Source organism: Macaca nemestrina, chromosome 12, assembly GCF_043159975.1.
Source record: "Macaca nemestrina isolate mMacNem1 chromosome 12, mMacNem.hap1, whole genome shotgun sequence".
Lineage (NCBI taxonomy): Eukaryota > Metazoa > Chordata > Mammalia > Primates > Cercopithecidae > Macaca > Macaca nemestrina.
Window position 1 is genome coordinate 16,516,783 of NC_092136.1, and position 20,711 is coordinate 16,537,493.

General features: G+C 37.6%; 1 protein-coding gene across 18 annotated transcripts in view; it reads left to right on the forward strand.

Moving 5' to 3' along the window:
* Nucleotides 1–20,711, forward strand: part of LOC105471012 (olfactory receptor 5M3) — a 377,575-nt gene that overhangs the window by 261,414 nt on the left and 95,450 nt on the right. For 2 of the 18 annotated variants that reach the window (XR_011610565.1, XR_011610563.1), the window contains one exon: nt 1,193–19,733. The exons of the other annotated variants lie outside the window; for them this stretch is intronic. The gene's annotated coding sequence lies outside the window, so the exon portion shown is untranslated. Of the gene's footprint in view, nt 1–1,192; nt 19,734–20,711 lie in introns of those variants that run through there. 18 annotated transcript variants of the gene reach the window in all.

The window sequence follows — 20,711 nt, forward strand, 5'->3', positions numbered from 1 at the left end:
TGTACATCACTGCGTGACTCTGACTGCTTTTTGTGCTGTGTGGGAGGAAACCTGGGTCATGCGGTCTCTAACACGCACCCAGGTTGGCTGTGGTGGGGATGGCATTCACTCATTAACACTTTCAGGGCCCTCCTTGAGGTTTGCGTCTCAGTCCTGCATCCTGTTGTACATGAGATTCACTTTCTGTGTTCCCAAGTCACGTTTACATTCGAGTAGTATTTGGCTTCTTGGCATAGGGATAATTCCCAATCTTGTTTAATGAGTCCTGACTATATTGCTCAATCAAAAACTCAGCTTACTTGCTTATGAGCTTCCAAGCATTATTGTTTTTGTGGTTGGAAAATGGCGTGCTGGAGAAGGGCATGCTATAGTGGCTTTTCAAGTCAGGACCTGAATTGTTAAACTGTCATCCAAATCCTAGTTGTAGTCCACCCTGATATACATTGTTTCTAGGACAGTGAGTCAGTCTTTTAGAGAAGCAGCAATTTTAATGGATTCAAGTCCATCAAAAGCCCTTAGGAGAAGGCTTGCAAAATATCCCAGAGATACCTCTGGATCTGTGTGTCTTTGTGCTGCCTGCTCTATGTTCCTTCCTTGACTCAAAGTCCTTTCCATTTCTACTGCTGGAGAGTTCACCATGCAAATCCTGCAATCTGGGTAGAAAGCAATTTATGCAAGTAGGCTCCAAAGCTTGATATGAGGCCAATGCCACATGAGCAGCCAAGGCTTAGAGTGTCCAGTCTTAACCACTGCAGAAGGTCAAAAGCTTTCATCTGCGGCAGGGACAGAAACAGTTACATCCCTTATGCACCTGAGAGCAGCACAGTTACTGAGGCTGGAGAGAGAACTCACTAACTCCAGCAGCAGACATGAGAGTAGTCAGCCATGAGTTGGGTATCGTTGATTCTCACAACTAACTCTGGCTCCAGGAGAAAGAGCAGGAATCAGTCTCAATTGAAGCTGGAGTTCAAGAAGATTTCAGACACCTGAGTCCTGATAAGGGCTGAAAGGGAAATATTTGAATGGGGGGGAAGGTACAGATGAGGAGTGGAAATGGAGCCAGATATACTGTTTCTATCATTGTTTTAACTGTTTAATTCTTAATTGTCTTCTGGTTTGAGGAAGTGCTGTTATATACATAAATACAAGATTAATCTCAGCTGATCTATTGCAATCCTATGTTTATTTCCAGGGATGCCTGGAGCCATTGTTGTCTATAGGGAGGACTGACTTATTTCCACAGATTCCTGGAGATACTGCTGGAGCCTTAGCCAAATCAGAATAAACTCAACTAACTGGTGATAAATATTCCTGTACTAGGACCTGAGACAGGCCAAGTGAGCGATCTGTAGTAGTTTATTAGCTGTGTTCATTAAAACAGCAACAACAACAACAAAAATCCAGATTGGTGTTTTTTATCCAGTTTCTACTAGTTTCTCTTCGTTTCTTCTGTTCAGTTTTGTCATGCAGCCCAATTTTGGTTATGAGACCAGACACATATAAAAGACCACTCCTTGGACAAGACTGTGATTCTCCAGAGCTCAAGTATCTTGGTGGTTCATGATTCAGATTAAAATTACATCCTAATCAATTGAGAAATGATCCTGGAAGCTGGGTCTGAAAGTCTTGGACCTTTCTGTGGTTTTCTGTGCTTTTTTCCTCTGGCTTAATAATATCCTTTACCTTTATTAAGACTGTACTCTGTGGAGTCTCACGAGTCATTTCAGTTGTTCAACCCTTTGTATTGATGCATTATGTTAGTTTTGTATTCACTCTAGAATGTGATACAGTAAAAAGTCTATATATATTTTTTTCAACTTATCTAAAGTGTCTTAGATCTAGCTGGACTAGATCAAATGGCAGTTGAGAAAGTCAGGCTTTAAGCAAGTCAGATATCTGGCTTTTGATTCTCCTCTTTCTCACTCTCTTCTCCTCATTCCCCTTAGATATAGAATACCTGCATATTTTTCTAATATTCTCCCATCAATGCCTTCTGTGGATTGCTCTAAGAAACTTTCCTAATTCTTTTCTACCCCATTTTCATTAAATTTAGTTTGCAGCCCTCTGCAGCCACAAGACCATGTTTTTACAAAACTGCTATGACACATCACATCCTATTAAATCATTCTCTCACCTGATACACTGTGAAATCTGTGAAAACAGAAGTCCTGTCTTCTTCATTTCTAATTATTAGCACAGTCTCTTATAAGAGCAGGAACTCTTTAGATGCATTATCAAAGAAGTCAACGAAGTCACAAATAGCTCTTTAGAGATAAAGAAGTTCTTTTACTTTGAAGAGTTATTCAAGTGTTGACCGACTGGCAACATATCTCACAGGTGTATTTGCATTCCAAATGTAACAGGTGGATAAAACCTTAAGCTAAAGTAATGCTATTTTAATCGTGGCGTGTCACATGTTGACAGACTCTAGCTGACTCAAGTGTTTGCGTATGTTTTTCAGTGGGAGCACCAGGGACTTTCACAGAAACTTCAAATGGAGACACATAGATTCTTTTGACCATAAATCCACTTTGGAACCTGGAAATGTCAGTGGATTTTCATCTAGTTTAAGTTGGGGTCAATTCTACCCTAAATAAAATCTCAATATTATTTTTATTGAGGTTATTTTTATCATGGCACCAGTGGCCACCATGGCATGGCACTCAATCTAAAGCTCTGCCACCAAATAGCTGCATGACCATGAGTCAGGTCACTTGTGTGAAATTTTCATTTCCCTATTTGCAAAATAAAAGGTTGGATTCCATAATCTCTGGTGTGTCTGTCAGCTGAATATTTCATGTGACCATGAATACATCAATCACCCAGGTATACTTAAGTAGAAAGAAGTGCTTTGTGTGAAATCAGTGAGATCAGTCACCTTTCACTGTCTTGGCAAATGGAAGGAAGGAGTTGTACATGAAAGATTAGCAAGTCACATTTGAACTGGGGAAAAAAAGCGTGACATTTTCATTTGTCATTGTATTTGGCTTAAAACAATATTACAGCAAATTTTTTTCCGAACATACTTACCCAATTGACTTTGATATTCTTTCTGATATCATCCCACTGTCTGATTGCCCATAAGGCTGAGAAAGAGACTAGATGGCAAATTAGCAGCCATCATAAAGTCTATGAAGTAGGTGAGTGACCTTTATTTCCATCCTGGCAGAGGACAAAAATAAGAGCATATTTGTAAGAAAACTGAATATGCCCAAAGCAGATAAGTTGATGTATGAAAGGTAAGTCCCATAGACTTTAGGTGTCATGCGAGGAAGTGTCGCGGTTGCCAAGAGATCTGAAAAAAATTTATGTTGGAGAAATCTGGTCCAGGATCGAGTTAGGTTTTCAAGTACAGAATCTTGGTCTCAAGGGCAATTGGATATATGGGTACTGAATTCAGCCAAAGAATATCCAAAATGATACCTAAAAGTCCCTCAAAGCTCTCAAGAGAATGATACTTAAAAGTGGAGTGCCAGGTATCATTAGAAATGTATTTTTCTTAGGCAGGGACACTCACATGGGCCTGATTCATTCTGGCTTCCTGGGGAGAGGTTTTATGGTGGGGGTGCCATATGCTTATTTGAAGCTTGGTTGGTGAACATAACATGGGTAGGGAATATTAGTGGCATCTGGCTTGGCTGCCATAAGATTGACACTGCAGAGTTCCGTACTCCACTACTCCATTTTCTGCTTACTCCTTACTGTGTTTTCAGAGTGTGTGTTTTTTTTTTTTTTTTTTTTTTTTTTTTTTTGTGGTTCCATTTAGCAAACTCCTCTTCTAATGGATCTGCTCTAATTTAGATAAGGAAATAATTGACTCTTATTGCCATCCGGTGTAATAAAACAGATCTTTCAAAAGCAACTTTGTGTATTGTTGTTCCCAATTATTTTACACTCACTTGTGGTACTAACTTCAGAATGAGCAATCCTAATTTGCTTTTATTTCAAAGATTTGTTTTGGGTGGGAGGAGGCTGTCAGGGTGGAGATGAGACATCTTAACTTTCCCTTGTGAACTACCTACAAAACATAAGGTAACATTTGCTACTTGATAAACACTAGAATGATTTAATCGGTAAATGTTAGGTGCAATGATGCTTTTTAAATTTGTCAAGGTTGTTTTTGGTTCTGCAAATCAACTAACAAGGATTTCAGGAGCAAAGCTGTTGTGAGACATTGTGTTCTGAGTTGGTAACAAAGTTCGTAATTAGGATATTGGAAGATCACACACGAAAAGGAGATACTGTGGCTTGGTCAAGATATTAATGGCTGAGTGTCAGGTTTTGTGTTACATTTCAGCAGGAAGAGGAAATAATTTGCGGACAGGAAATCAATACAGCTGACTTCTTTGCATGTGGACGTGCTGCCACCTGTTGGTCTTTTCTTGTCATTGATGAGGTTTCAAAGACAGCTGAATCTAGACTTTATTCCAGTTTTCTGCTCCTGGGATCTTAGAAAGTTTCCAGACTTTTTTGCACTAGGACGGGAATCAGAAGGAATGGGTTCTAGTTCCAAAAATGCGAGTAACTTGCTCTGTGATTTTGGGCTACTCATAAACTACTCTGGGTGGTGGTGTTCTCATTTGCAAATAAGCCAAAAATATTGATCATGATAGCCGAATTTTTTTATGATTAAAATATATTTTTTAAATACTTCAGATGTGTTATATGACTTAAACAAAACAATTATATCCACTTGCAATTAAGGAAAATTTGGCAAAGAGAGAGCAAGGAATTTGTTTGTTAAATGGCAGAGCCAGGATTTGACCATGATGCTAAACATGTTTTGCAAAGTTTCTTCCAGCTCTGGTTTTTCTACTTCTTTTCTAATTGAATTAACTTTAATGATCGCTAACACATATTGGAAACTTGCTATTTGGCAACAAACTAGGATTTTTACATAAGTTCCCTCTTTTAATTATTGTTATTATAGTATAACACAGATACTATTATCCTTTCTATTTTATAGAACAAGAAAACTAAGGCTTAGATTAACTGATAGCTGACCACTTTAACTGGTGTGTCCCATTCTTTGTTTATCTTCCTGATTCAGCAGACAATAATATGCTACAAAACTTTTAAAAACTGGTATTTGGAAAAACTATATATATAATTAGTTTTTTTTCTGTTTGTACAAAAAATTATGACAGTCAGTGTAGGGAGGGGGGAATACACAGTTTACTCTAATAAAGATCCAATCCTCAGAAAGAATTATGACTAATAGAGACCTGTGTCATATGATTTATTGTGTATATTTGTGAGGTCCACAATGAAAAGGGTTCAGCTAAAATATCAGGGATTCCAGTGTTCAGGGAGATGACAGCAGTCATATGCACATGCATTCACACTTAGACATATGTACAAACAAAACTTAGTTCCATTGTAAATGTCAGTGAGAGAAAGTTTATCCTATCTTTGGTGTTTCTGAAGAGAGATTTAGGAAATAAAATATGTAGAACATACAAGAAAACAGTGTACCGATCATGCTAGGTGTCATGTGCAAAGTGTACTCTAGCACCACTCACAAGGCCATTCCAACATTCAGTTGGCTAGTAGCTTCTAGGTAATGTGGCATGAAGGAAGCCATGTTGATTTTATGGTCATATGCTTATTGCTCTTTTCTCATCATAAACTATATCCCTTGGTCTGAGATAATGTTAGATGGAATCCTATGATAATATATTAGACACTCTGTGAGATTTCAAAGTATAATATAGACAAAGCATCTGACATAGTTTGGCTGTGTCCCCACCCAAATCTCATCTTGAATGGTAGTTCCAATAATCCCCACATGTCATGGGAGGGACCCAGTGGGAGGTAGCTGAATCATGGGAGCAGTTACTCTCATGATGTTCTCATGACAGTGAGTGAGTTCTCACAAGATTGATGGCTTTATAAGGGGCATTTTCCCCTTTGCTTGGCACTTTTCTCTCCTGCCACCATGGGAAGAAGGACGTGTTATCTTTCCTTTATACATTACTCAGTCTTGGGTATGTCTTTATTAGCAGTGTGAGAATAAATGAATACAGTAATTTGCTACTAGTAGAGTGGGGTGCTGCTATAAGGATACCTGAACTATGGAAGCAACTTTGAAACTGGTAACAGGCAGAGGTTGGAACAGGTTGGAGGGCTCAGAAGAAGACAGGAAAATGTGGGAAAGTTTGGAACTTCCTAGAGACTTGTTGAATGACTTTAACCAGAATGCTGATAGTGATATGAACAATGCAGTCCACACTAAGGTGACAAGGAACTTCTTGGGAACTGTAGCGAAGGTGACTCTTGGTATGCTTCAGCAAAGAGACCAGCGGCATTTTGTCCCTGACTTAGAGATCTGTGGAACTTTGAATTTAAGAGAGATGATTTAGGGTATCTGGTGGAAGAAATTTGTAAGCAGCAAAGCGTTCAAGAGGGAGCAAAGCATACAAGTTTTGAAAATTTGCAGCCCAACAATGCAAGGGATTAGAAAAGCCCATTTTCTGAGGGGAAATTTAAGCCCACTGCAGAAATTTGCATAAGTAACATGGAGCCAAGTATTAATTGCCAAGACAATAGGGAAAATGTCTCCAGGTCATATCAGAGACCTTTACGGCAGCCCCTCCCATCACTGGCCAGGAGACTTAAGAGGGAAAAATGGTTTCATGGGTTGGGTCCCAGGACGCCCTGCTCTGGGCAGCCTCAGGACATGATGTCCTACATTACAACTGCTCCAACCATGGCCAAAAGGGGCCAATATACAGCTCAGACCATTGCTTCAGAGGGTGCAAGCCCCAAGCCTTGGTGGTTTACACATGGTATTGGGCCTGCAGACACACACAAGTCAAGAATTGAGGTTTGGGAACCACTTGCCTAGATTTCAGAGGATGAATAGAAATGCCTGGATGTCCAGAAAGATGTTTGCTGTAAGGACAGAGCCCTCATGGAGAAGCTCTGTTAGGGCAATGAGGAAGGGAAACATGGGGATGGAGCCCCCACACAGAATCCTCACTGGTGCACTGCCTAGTGGAGCTGTGAGAAGAGGGCCACCATCCTCCAGATGCCAGAATAGTAGATTCACTGACGGCTTGCACCATGTGGCTGGAAAAGCTGCAGACATGAAATGCCAGCCCATGAAAGCAGCCAAGAGGGGAGCTATACCCTGCAAAGCCCCAGAGGCAGAGCTGCCTAAATCATGAGAGCCCACCTCTTGCATCAGCATGACCTGGATGTGAGATATGGAATCAAAGGATCATTTTGAAACTTTAAGGTTTAATGACGGGCCTATTGCAATTCAGACATGCATGGGGCCTGTAGCCCATTTGCTTTGTACAATTTATCCTCTTTTGACTGGGTGTATTTACCGGATGCCTGTACCCCCATTGTATCTAGGAAGTAACTAATTTGCTTTTGATTTTACAGGCTCATAGGTGGAAGAGGCTTGCCTTGTCTCAGATGAGACTTTAGACTTGGACTTTTGGGTTAAGGCTGGAATGAGTTAAGACTTTGGAGGACTGTTGGAAGGGCATGATTATGTTTTGAAATGTGAGGCCATGAGATTTGGGAAGGGCCAGGGCTAAAATGATGTAGTTTGGCCTTGTCCCCACCCAAATATCATCTTGAATTGTAGTTTCCATAATCCCCATATGTAGTGAGAGGAACCTGGTGGGAGGTAATTGAATCTTGGGGGTTCTTACTCTCATGATGTTCCTGTGATAGTGATTGAGTTCTCACGAGATCTGATGGTTTCATAAGGAGCTTTTCCCCCTTTGCTCAGCACTTCTCTCTTCTGCCACCATGTGAAGAAGGGCCTGTTTGCTTCCTTTTTCGCCGTGGTTGTAAGTTCCCTGACGCCTCCTCAGCCATGCCGAGCTGAGTTAATTAAACTGCTATCTTTAATAAATTACCCAGTTTTAGGCAGTTCTTTATAGCAGTGTGAAAGTGGACTTACACAGCATCATACACTGGAAGGGCAAATTCATATCTAAAAATTTTGTTCCCAGTGAGATCCAAACATTGCTTCTTGCGATGTGGAAGGAGTCTGATATGATCAACTTAACACCTGTGGCTCAGGGGATGGGGTAGTCAAGGGATGGGATTATATTGATGGCCCAGAATCAATCATTTCTATTACAAGATGAACGTTCAGCAACAGTAACATCAACAGCATTAGTGAGGTTGTTTGATCAACCTTGGCAGGGGACAGCCCACGCTGTTGTGTTTCTGTATAGCTTCTATCCCTGCCAATATAGTTATGCTGTTCATGAATCCACTGTGTTAGCACTGAGGTGGTTGAGGAAAAAGGGTGGTTGCCATCAACTGGTTAAGTCATCTTGTCTAGGTGTTCAATGACTTCCACAGGGGGGTGATATTTATTGACATTGAGATGAGACAAAACAGTCTGCACCCATTGTGCGCATACCCATAGTTATATCCACATACTTCTTATCCAGGTTTTTTGTCTCATATCTTCCAGTCATTTTTTCCAGATATTTGAGTAACCAGCTGAACTATTTGCAACATCTCAGAAGTTGGAGTGTATTTTTAGTTCAGGCAACTTTTCATTTCACTAGAATGATGATTTCTTGCAGAATGCCCAGAAAATCAAGTGTGTTTCAAAGTGTACTATATACGAGAAGAGGAAATTTAAAATATCCCTGCAGCAAAACTTAATGTATACTACTATCCTTTCCAGGTGAACATAATATACTTCTATACTGTACCTGATAGAGAGTGAAAATAAGTTGAAAAGGAGGGAATACTTGTAAAACATTTTATGAAGCCAGCACTATCTTAATACAAAGCCAGACAGAGGCACTACAAGAAAAGAAAATTACAGGCCGACATTCCTGATGAAGATAGAGGCAAAAACCCTTGACAAACTACTAGCAAACTAAATTCACAGCACATTAAAAAATCATTAAGGTTAAGTCGGCTTTATTCCTGGGGTGCAAGAATGGTTCAATATATACAAATCCATAAATGTAATATATTAAAGTAGAAGTAAAACACCATTTGATTATCTCAATAGATGCAGTAAAGGCACTTGACAAAATTCAACATATTTTCATGACAAGAACTCTGAACAAATCAGATATGGAAGAAATTTACCTCAAAACAATAAAGGCCATACATGAAAAACCCAGAACAAACATCATACTTAATGGTTGAAAATTAAGTTTTTCTCTAAGATCAGGAGCAGGATGAGGATGCCCCTTTCATCTCTTTATTCAACATAATACTCGAGTCCTAGCCAAAAATGTAGGGAAGAAAAGGAAATGAGGCATGAATAAAGGAAAGGAAGAAGTGAAATTGTTTCTGTTTGCTGACAACATTATCTTGTTTATAGAAAATCCTAAAGACCTCACCAAAAACTGTTGAACTAGTAAATAAATTCAGTAAAGTTGGAGGATACAAAACCAGTATGCAAAAATCAAGAATGTTTCTATACACTAACAATGAACTACCTGAAAAATAAACTAAGAAAATAATCCCATTTACAATAGCATCAAAAAATACTGAGGAGTAAATTTACCCAAGGAGGTGTAAGATCTCTACAATGAAAATGGAAATACACTGATGAAATAAATTAAAAGAGATGCAAGTAAATAGAAAGATACCTATGTTTTTAAATTGGAAGAATGAATAGTGTTAAAATATCTATACCACACAAATCAATCTACAGATTCAATGCAATGCTCCTCAAATTTTCAATGGCATTTTTCAGATCCATGGAAAAAAGTTCTAAAGTTCATATGAAATCACAAAAGATGCCAAATGGACAAAGCAATCTGGAGTAGAGAGAATGAAAGTGGAGGCATCACACTACCTGACTTCAAAATGACAAAGATATAGAAATCAAAATAACATGGTTCTCGAATAAAAATAGACACATAGACGAGTGAAACAGAATAGAGAGCCCAGAAATAAATCCACACATTTATGACCAATTGATTTTTGACAAAGATGCCAGGAACACGCAATGGGGAAAGGAGAGTCTCTTTGATAAATGTTTTTGGGGAAATTGGATATCCATACACAGAAGAAAGAAATTGGACCTTATCTCATACCATATACAAAAATAATTTAAAGTGGATTAAAACTTAAATGTAAGACCTGAAACTGTAAAACTAATAGAATAAAACACAGGGAAAAACATCCACGACATCGATCTTAACAATGATGTCTTTAGATGTGACCTCAGAAACATAGCAACAGTAGCCACAGCAAAAATAGACAAATGAGATTGCATAAAACTAAAAGCTTCTGCATAGTAAAGCAAATAATTAAGAGAGTGAAGACACAACCCACAGATTGAGAAAGAATATTTGCACATCATACACTTGATAAGCAAATAATATCCAAAATGTATAAGGAACTCGACTCCATGGCAAGAAAACACATATCCCCATTAAAGATGGCCAAAAACCTGACTAAACATTTTTCGAAAGAAGATGTACACGTGGCTAACAGATATATGAAAAATTGTTCAACATCACTAATCATCTTGGAAATGCAACTAAAAACTACAAACAAATATCATCTTGTCACTGTTAGAATGACTAGTATCAAAAAGATAAAAGACAACACCTGTTAGAATAACAATTATCAAAAAGATGAAATGTAACAAGTGTTGGCCAAGATGTGGAGCAGAGAGATCAATTGTACACTGTTGGTGAGAATATTAATTAGTATGGCCATTACGGAAGACAGTATGGAAGTTTCTCAAAACACTAAAAATATAATTACCATATGATCTAGCAATCCTACTTCTGGTATAAATCTCAAGAAACTGAAATCAGTGTATTTAAGACATATCTGCACTCCCAGGTTCATTGCAGCATTATTCACAATAGCTAAGATATGGAATCAACCTAGGTGTCCATCAGTGTTTGAATGAAGAAAGAAAATGTGACACGTATACACAATACAATACATACAGAATTTGAAAGGAGGAAAATTCTGTCATTTGTGATAACATGAATGTTTGGAAGACATTATGATAAGTATATTTAGCCAGTCACAGAAAGACCAAAACTGTATAATCTTATTTATATGTGAAATTTTAATAAAGTCCAACTCACAGAAGCAAAGTACAACTGTGGTTTCTGGGCACCAGGTGTAGAAAAAATGAGGAGATGTTTGTCCAAGTTCAAACTTTAAGTTACAATATGACTAAGTTGTGGGGATCTCATGTACAGCCTGGGTGTGATGGATAGGTTCATTAATTTGATTGCAGTAATTGTTACACAACGTATACATATATTAAATCATTGCATTACACATCTTGAATAGATACAATATTTATTTGCCAATTAAATATCTTAAAATAGAAAATAATCTTCATACTTAAAAATTTCACCCAGTGTTTAAAAAAAGAGAAAAGAATAAAGAAAACCTGCAGTTCAAAATACCATTTGCTTTGTTCAAGGCAAAACATGCTGCAGAAATTTAGAAGAAGGATGGATGACTGTCTGCTACAGTGGTGGGTAAAAATTTCATGCAAGAAGTTAGTGATTATTGACAGTTAACAGAAAGACATTCCAGGCTGGAGTAAGAAGAGGTACAGAGGCAAAGAGAAAGGAACAGTGCAGTTGGTTGGAACGAAGTTTCACTTAGGAGAGAACAAAGTGTGGTATCTGTCATTTTCTTTTCATGTAACGTCTTTGTATGATTTTGGCATCAGAGTAATTCTGGCCGAGAGTCATTTAAGAAATATTCCTTTTCTAACGGTGGTGGTTAGTGTTACAAACTTCCCTCTAAGTGCCGCTTTACTGGGTCTCCACTAATTTTTGATTCGTTGTGTTTTCATCTTCCATCCATTAAAAATAATTTATCTAGTTATTTTTGCTCCTTTTTTTCACTCAGATTATTTAGAATTATTTTATTGATTTTCAGACTATTTAGGAATTTTCGAGAGAGCTTTCTATTTATCTTTGGTCTCTCATTCAGTTACATTGAGTTAGAGAACATACTTTCCATGGCTTGGATTCTTTTAAATTTATTGAGGCTTTTTATTGAGATCAAATATAATCTATTTTGGCTAGTATTCTAAGTGTATTTAAAAACAATTATGTTTTCTGCTACTCATTGAAGTGTTCTACAAATGATAATGTTTGTTTTGATAGTGTTGTCTAAGTCTTGTATATCAATACTGATATTTTATTGACTTGTTCTATTAATTTTTAGAGAACAATGTTGAGATTTCCATCTCTAGTTGTGGATTTATTCATTTCTCCTAACATTTCTGTCAGTATTTGCTTCATATATTTTGAAGCTCTGCTATTAGGTGCATAAATGCCTAGGATTGTTGTGTCTTCTTGATAAATTGGTTCCTCTGTTAATATGGATTACCATTGTTATCCCTGGTCATTTTCTTTGTTGTAGCATTTAATTAGTCTGATGTTAAGGCAGCTGTGCCAGCTCTCCTTTGCTTAGTTTTAGTAAGGCTTATATTTTCCCAGCCTTTTAACTTTAACCTATTTGTCCCTTAATATTTAAAGTAAGTTTCTTTTAGAAGGTATGTTTTTTATCTTGCTTTATTCATAATAATATAAATTTTACATTTTAATTGGGGGTATTTAGAACACTTACATTTAGAGTGATTATTGATATGCTTGCACATAAATCTACAGTCTTTCGTTTCCTTTTATCCCACTAGTTATTTTCACTTTTGCTTCATTTTCTCATTTTTTGAGTAAGTTTTTAGTTGAAAGTTGCTCTTTGGGAGTGTTAAATTTTTTAACACTTTTGGCTTGCTGGGTGTTGGAAAAGTAGTGGGAAGATAATCTCCAATAAAGAAATGTAGATGGCATCAAGAAAGTTGGCTAGTGTGCACTGAAATGATAAGGGTGAGGCACAGGGTTTGCCACATTAACTGTTGTAAAAAAGGGAAGTAGTATGTAGACTACACTTTCAGAAGTTCCTGAAATGTAACTAATATCTGACTTTCTTTTTATTTTGTCTATTACGTGTTTCACTTTAGATTCCTGGGGATACATGTGCAGGTTTGTTAAAAGGTACATTGCATGATGCTGAGGTTTGGAAGATGATTGAAACTGTCAGCTGATGATATAATTTGGGTGTCCATCTCCTCCAAATCTGATGATGAATATGAATCCCCATGTTGGAGGTGGGGCCTTGCAGGGGATACTTGGGTCACAGGGGTGGATCCCTCATGAATGGCTTGGGTCTGTCCTCATGATAGTTAAAGAGTGAGTTTTCACAAGATATGATTGTTTAAAAGTGTGTGACTCTTCCCCCACATCTCCTGCTCCTACTTATGCTATGTGACATTGCCTACTTTTCCTTCACCTTCTGCCATGATTGTGAGCTCCCAGGTCCTCACCAGAATCAGATGCTGGTGCCATGCTTCTTGTACAGCCTGCAGAACTGTGAGACAATTAAACCTCTTTTTATGTTTATAACTTATCTAGCCTCAGGTATTTATAGCAGTGCAAAAATGGACTAACATAACCAAGAAGTGAAGACAGTACCCAACAGGTAATTTTTCAGCCCTTGACCCTCTCCCTTCCTCCTCCTCCTTGTATTTTCCAGTGTCTATTTTTCCCATCTTTATGTCAATGTGTACCCAAAGTTTAGGTCGCACTTATAAGTGGGAACATATGGTATTTGTTTTTCTATTATTTTCTTTAGGAAAATGGCCTCCTGCTGCATCTGTGTTACTGCAAAGAACATAATTTTATTCTTTTTTTTTTTTTTTTTTTTGAAACATAGTCTAGCTCTGTCGCCCAGGCTGGAGTGCAGTGGCGCATCTCAGCTCACTACAAGCTCCACCTCCCAGGTTCACGCCATTCTCCTGCCTCAGCCTCCGGAGTAGCTGGGTCTACAGGCGCCCGCCACCACGCCTGGCTAATTTTTTGTGTTTTCAGTAGAGACGGGGTTTCACCGTGTTAGCCAGGATGGTCTGGATCTCCTGACCTCGTGATCTGCCCGTCTCGGCCTCCCAAAGTGCTGGGATTACAGGCATGAGCCACCGCGCCCGGCTGGTAATTTTATTCTTATTTACGGATGGATAATATTTAATGGTGCATATATATCATATTTTCTTTATCCAATCACCTATTGATGGACACCTAGGTTTATTCCATATTTTTGCACTTGTGAATAGTGCTGTGATGAACATACAGGTGGAGGCATCTGTTTGGTAGAGAAATTTATATTCCTTCAGGTATATACCTGCTAATGGGATAGCTGGTTCAACTCAGTCCTTTGAGAAATTGCCAAACTGCTCTCCACAGTGAAGGAACTAATTTACATTCCCACCAATAGCACATAAGCATTTTCTTTTCTCTACGGCTTGGCCAACACCTGGTTTTTTTTGTTTTTTTTTTTTGTTTTTTTTTGACTTTTTAGCAAAAGCTATTCTGACTGGTGTGAGATGGTGTCTCATGTAGTTTTGATTTTGCATTTCTTTGATGACTGGTGATGATAAGCATTTTTTTTCATAGGTTTGTTGGCTGCATGGTTTTCTTCTTGTGAGAAGTGTCTGTTCATGTTCTTTGCCCACTTTGTAATGAGATTTATTTTTTGCTTGTTGATTTTTAAAAGTTGCTTATACATTCTGGACATTAGGTCTTTGTCAGATGCATAGTTTGTAAATATTTTCTCCCATTCTGTAGATTGCCTGTTTACTCTGTTGATAGTTTCTTTTGCTGTGCAGAAGCTGTTTAGTTTAGTTGGGTCCCACTTGTTAACTATTGTTTTTGTTGCAATTGCTTTTGGGGGCTTAGTCAAACATTCTTTGCCAAGGTTCATGTCAAGAAGAGCACTTTCTAGGTTTTCTTCTAAGATTTTAATAGTTTGAGGTTTTAAACTGAAGTCTTTCATCCATCTAATATTAATTTTTGTATATCGTTAAAGATAGGGGCCCAATTTTATTCTTTTGTGTATAGCTAGCCAGTTATCCCATCCTCATTTGTTGAACAAAGAGTTCTTTCTCTATTGCTTTTTTGTTGTTGTTGTTACTTTGTTGAAGATCAGATGGGTGTAGCTGTGCAGCTTTATTTCTAGCTTCTCCATTCTGTTCCATTGGTCTATGTGACTATTTTTATATAAGCACCATGCTATTTTGGTTATTGTAGCTTTGGGGTATGATTTGAAGTCAGATAATATCGTGCCCCTAGCTTTGTTCTCTTTGCTTAGGACTGCTTTGGCTATTTGGGTTGTTTTATGATTCCATATTTAATTTTTTTTCAAATTCTGTGAAAAATGTCATTGGTAGTTGATAGAAAGAGCGTTGAAGTTGTAAACTGCTTCAGACAATATGATAATTTTAATAATATTGATTCTTCCAATTCATGAGCATGGAATTTTTTCCATTTGTTTGTGTCATCTCTGATTTCTTTGTGCAGTGTTTTTTATTTCTTCTTGTAGACATCTTTCATCTTTTGGTTAGATCTATTCCTAAGTATGTCATTCTTTTTGTGGATATTGTTTAAAAGGTATTATGCTCTTGATTTGGTTCTTAGTTTGAACATTATTAGTGTATAGAAATGCTACTGATTTTTGTATATTGATTTTGTATGCTGAAAGTTTACTAAAGTGGTTTATCAGTTTAAGGAGCCTCTTGGCAGAGTCTTTAGGGCTTCCTATGGATTGAATCATATCACCCATGAAAAGAGGTAGTTGATTTCTTATTTTCCTATTTGAATGCCTTTTCTTTCTTTCTCTTGCCTCATTGCTTTGACTAGGATGTATAGTACAATGTTGCATAGGACGGTAAGAGTGGGCATCTTTGTCCTATTCCAGTTCTCAAAGGAATGCTTCCAGCTTTTGTTCATTCTGTGTGATATGGACTAAGGGTTTATCATAGGTGGTTCTTAAGAGATGTTCTTTTGATGCCTAGTCTCTTGAGAGTTCTTATCACGAAGAGTTTTGATTTTATGGAAAGCTTTTTCTGCATCTATTGAGATGATCATATAGTTTATTTTTAATTCTGTTTATGTGGTGCATCACTCTTTTTCATTTACACATTTAACCAACTTTGCATTCCAGAAATAAAGCCTACTTGGTCATGGTGAATTAACTTTTTAATGCGTTGGTGGATTTGGTTTGCTAATGTTTTGTTGAGGACTTTTTTGCCTATGTTCATCATGAATATAAGCCTGTAGTTCTTTTTCTTTATTGTGTCTATCAGATTTTGGTATTGGGTGATGTTGTCTTCTTAGAATAACTAAGAGAAGAATCCCTGTTTCTCAGTTTTTTGCACTAGTTTCAGTAGGATTGATATCAGCTCTTCTTTGCATGTCAGGTAGAAATTGGCTGTGAATCCTTCTCATCCAGGGCTTTTTTTGGTTGCTAGTTTTTTTAAAAATTGTAATTGATTCATTTTGGAACTTGTTATTGGTCTGTTTAGGGATTCAATTACTACTTGGTTTAAGCTTGGGAATTTGTGCATTTCTAGAAATTCTTTCATTTCCTCTAGGATTTTCTAATTTGTGTACATAGAGGTGTTCATAGTAGTCTCTGAGGAGTTTTGTATTTCTGTGAGGTTGGCTATAATGTCATCTTTGTCATTTCTGATTGTGCTTTTTCGGATGTTCCTTTTTTCCCTTTGTTAGTAGTTTATCAGTGTTGTTTATTCTTTCAAAAAGCCAACTTTTGGTTTCACTGGTCTTTTCTATGGATTTTTGCATATCAGTTTTGTAGATTTCTGTTTTGACTTCAGTTATTTGTTTTCTTCTGCTATCTTTGGGGTTTGATTTTTCTTGTTTTTCTAGTTCCTACAAGTATCATGTTAAATTATTAATTTGATATCTTTCTAACTTCTTGAGGTAGGCATTTAGCACTATAAACTTTCCTCTTAACACTGCTTTAACTGCATCCCAGAGATTTTGGTATATTGTGTCTCTTTTCATTAATTTCAAATGATTTTTTAATTTCTATATCATTTTTTTTGTTTACCCCAAAGTCATTGAGGAGTAAGTTGTTTAATTTACATGTAATTGTGTGGTGTTGAGAAATCTTCTTGGTATTGATTTATGTTTTTATTGCACTGTGGTCCAAGAGTATGATTGGTGTGATTTTGAATCTTTTGGAATTTATTGAGACTTGCTTTAGGGCTGAGCATGTGGTTAATCTTACAGTACATTCCATGTGAAGTTGAGAAGAATGTATATTCTGTGGTTGTTAGGTGTTGTATTGTGTGGTTTTCTGTTAGATCCAATGATTCAAGTGTTTAATTTAAGCTCAGGGTTTCTTTGTTAGGTTTCTGCCTCAGGCATCTGTTTAACACTGTTAGTGAGGTGTTAAAGATCTCATTTTTATTTTGTAGCTAAGTTCTTCAAAGGTCTACAAGTACTTATTTTATGAATCTGGGTGCTCCAATGTTGGGTGTATATATATTTATGATAGTTAAATCTTCTTGTTGAATTGAACCCTTTATCTTTATATAATGTCTTTCTTTGTCCTTTGTTGCTGGAAGTCAGGGACCCCGAATGGAGGGATCAGCTGACACCTCAGCAGAAGAACACAAATTGTGAAGATTTCATGGACATTTATTAGTTCCCCAAATTAACACTTTTATAATTTCTTTCACCTGTCTTTACTGCAATCTCTGAACATTGTGAAGATTTCATGGACATTTATCACTTCCCCAATCAATACTCTTATAATTTCCTATGCCTGTCTTTAATCTCTTAATCCCATCATCTTTGTAAGCTGAGTATGTATGTTGCCTCAGGACCCTGTGATGATTGCATTATTTGTACAAATTGTTTGTAAAACATGTGTGTTTGAACGATATGAAATCTGGGCATCCTGAAAAAGAATAGGATAACAGCGATTTTCAGGGAACAAGGGAGATAACCATAAGGTCTGACTGCCTGTGGGGCTGGGCAGAACAGTCATATTTCTCTTCTTGCAGAAAGCGTATAGGAGAAATATCACTGAATTCTTTTCCTAGCAAGGAATAACCCTGGGAAAGGAATGCATTCCCAGGAGTGGATCTATTGACGGCTGCTCTGGGAGTGTCTGTCTTATGCGGTTGAAGATAAGGGATGAAATACACCCTGGTCTCCTGCAGTGCCCTCAGGCATACTAGGATTGGGAAATTCCATCCTGGTAAATTCTAGTCAGACCGGTTGTCTGCTCTCAAACCCTGTTTCCTGTTAAGATGTTTATCAAGACAATATGTGCCCAGTGGGACATGGAACCTCATCAGTAATTCTAATTTTGCCCTGGTCTTGTGATCTTCCTCTGCCCTTCTGCCCTAGTGATCTTTTATTGCTTTTCGCAGCATGTGATCTTTGTGACTTACTTCCTGTTTATAGCCCCCTCCCCTTTTGAAATCCCTAATAAAGACTTGCTGGTTTTGTGGCTCAAGGGGCATGATGGAAACTGCCAATATATGATGTCACCCCTGGAGGCCCAGTTGTAAAATTTCTCTCTTTGTGCTCTTTCTCCTTATTTCTCAGACCAGCTGATACTTAGGGAAAATAGAAAAGAACCTATGTTGAAATACTGGGGGCTGGTTCCCCTGATAGTCCTTTTACACTGTTGTTGATTTAAAGACTCCTTTAAGTGGTTTAAGAAGAGCAATCTCTGCTCTTTTTTGCTTTCTATTTGCATGATAGATCTTTTTCCATCCCTTTACTTTGAGCCTGTCAGTGTCATTACATATGAGCTGGGTCTCTTAAAAACTGTTCATGGTTAGGTTTTATTTTTTCTAACTTGTCCCTCTGCCAAGCAGTGCATTTCAATCATTTACATTCAAGGTTAATATTGATATGTGAGATTTTAATCATATCATTGTGTTGTTAGCTGTCAGAGTTCTGTGGCTCTAAAGAGGCTTTCAATTTAGCTTTTTTTATTATTACTTCTTGCAATCTGGTACAAGATGTATAACATCTATAATATACAAATCTGATTGAGTTCTCATGCAGTCTGGGTTGAGTTTTCATGCAGTCCAGTTTCTAATTGCAGATGAAGGCTTTTTGAACATTGCCTTTCCGACTTTGACACCATGCCTGAGTTGAAAATTGTCCTATGTGAGTCTATTTTCATCATTGAGCATATTAATGGCATTTACCATAAATTAATTTCATAGTTTAATTATAATGGCTCCCCATATTTCTCATGTTGCATGAGTCAACACACATCTCTCACATCTCATCTTTCATTCTCCTTTTGTTCAGTGGAAGCCCCATTTTTAGCTGGGCACATTGCAACCAAGATAGAACACTACATTTTCCAGTCTCCTTTGTAGGTCGCTATTGCCATGTGATAACGTACTGAAATGTAAGAGGAAAATTTGTGAGGTTATGCTGTGAAGTCTCCTTAGATGTTCAGGTTAGCATTCTTCCTGTCACCCGTCTCCTTTTTGTGACCTAAATGTAGATTGATTGGTAGTCATTTTCTACCATGGGGAAACGTTTGGGCTCCTGACACTGTATAGCAGCCATATCTGCCCTACATTGGCTATTTACCTACTCATTTTATGAGAAAGAAAAATAAAGTTTAAACCACTAGTTTCAGTTACTGCTATTTTAAATTTCCTATCACATGTAGTCAAACCTAATCTGAATGGATCAAATCCCTCTTTTGGGGGTAAGTAGGGAAAGAACATCCACATAACACCTTTGCTTGACTATTGGTTTGGCTTTTAAGTTTTAGTGCATTAAAGGAAAATAAAATTGGGACAATGTAGTTGGGAGAAGTTTTCTACTCATTTTCTTTCTTGTCACTATTTGACACCATTCAAAAGAAATAAAAACTGTCTTTGATTGACCTTTTTTTTTTTTTTTTTTACTTACCTGGTAGCTGTGTCCAGAGTACTGGTGTCCTCCAACTGACTTATTATCCTGGATCAGGGGCTTACCTCTGTGGTTTTGAAGATTCAGGGCCTCATGGCTGACAATCACACCAGGTGTGGGAGGCACAAGTTATCTTAGAACCACTGAAAGACTAGTTCTGTTGCCAAAAGAAGAGAAAAGGGACATCTGATTGGGAAGACAAACATATTTAAAATGGAACTTTGAGGAAAGAAAGAAAAAAATTTAAAGATGTTTTGAAGAAAGAGGAAAAGATTATTTTTAACACTATTAGATTCAGGGATGTGTGTGCATGGTGTGAGTGTGTGAGAGAGAGAAAGAGAGGGGGGGTGTGATGGTCAATTGTAGGTGTCAAGTTGGTTGGATTAAGGGATGCCTAGATAGCTGGTAAAGAATTATTTCTGGGTGTGTCTGAGAGGGTGTTTCCAGAAGAGATTGGCATGTGAGTAGGTAGACTGAGGTGAGAAAATCGTCCCTCACTCAATGGAGGCAGGCACCATCCAATCGTCTTAGGGCCTGGATGAAACAAAAAGACAGAAGAAAGGCAAATTCTATTTTTGTCTCTCTCTCATAGTGTTGGGACATTCTTCTTTTCTTGTCCTTGGACATCAGAACTCCAGACTCTCCAGCTTTTGGACTCCAGGACTTGCACCAGTGGTCCCAGGTTCTCAGTCTTCAAGCCTCAGATTTAGGGTTGTATCATCAGCTTCCCTGTTTTGGAGGCCTTTAGGCTTGGACTGAGCCATGCTACTGGCATCCTAAGGCCTCTAGTTTGCAGATTATCTGTCTGGGACTTAACCTCCATAATCATGAACCAATTCCACTCATAAATCCCCTCTTATGCATCTATATCTCTGTCTGTGTCTACATCTATCTATCTCTGATAGGTTCTGTCTCTCTGGAGAACCTAATATATTGTATTACAATATATTATATTACATATAAATT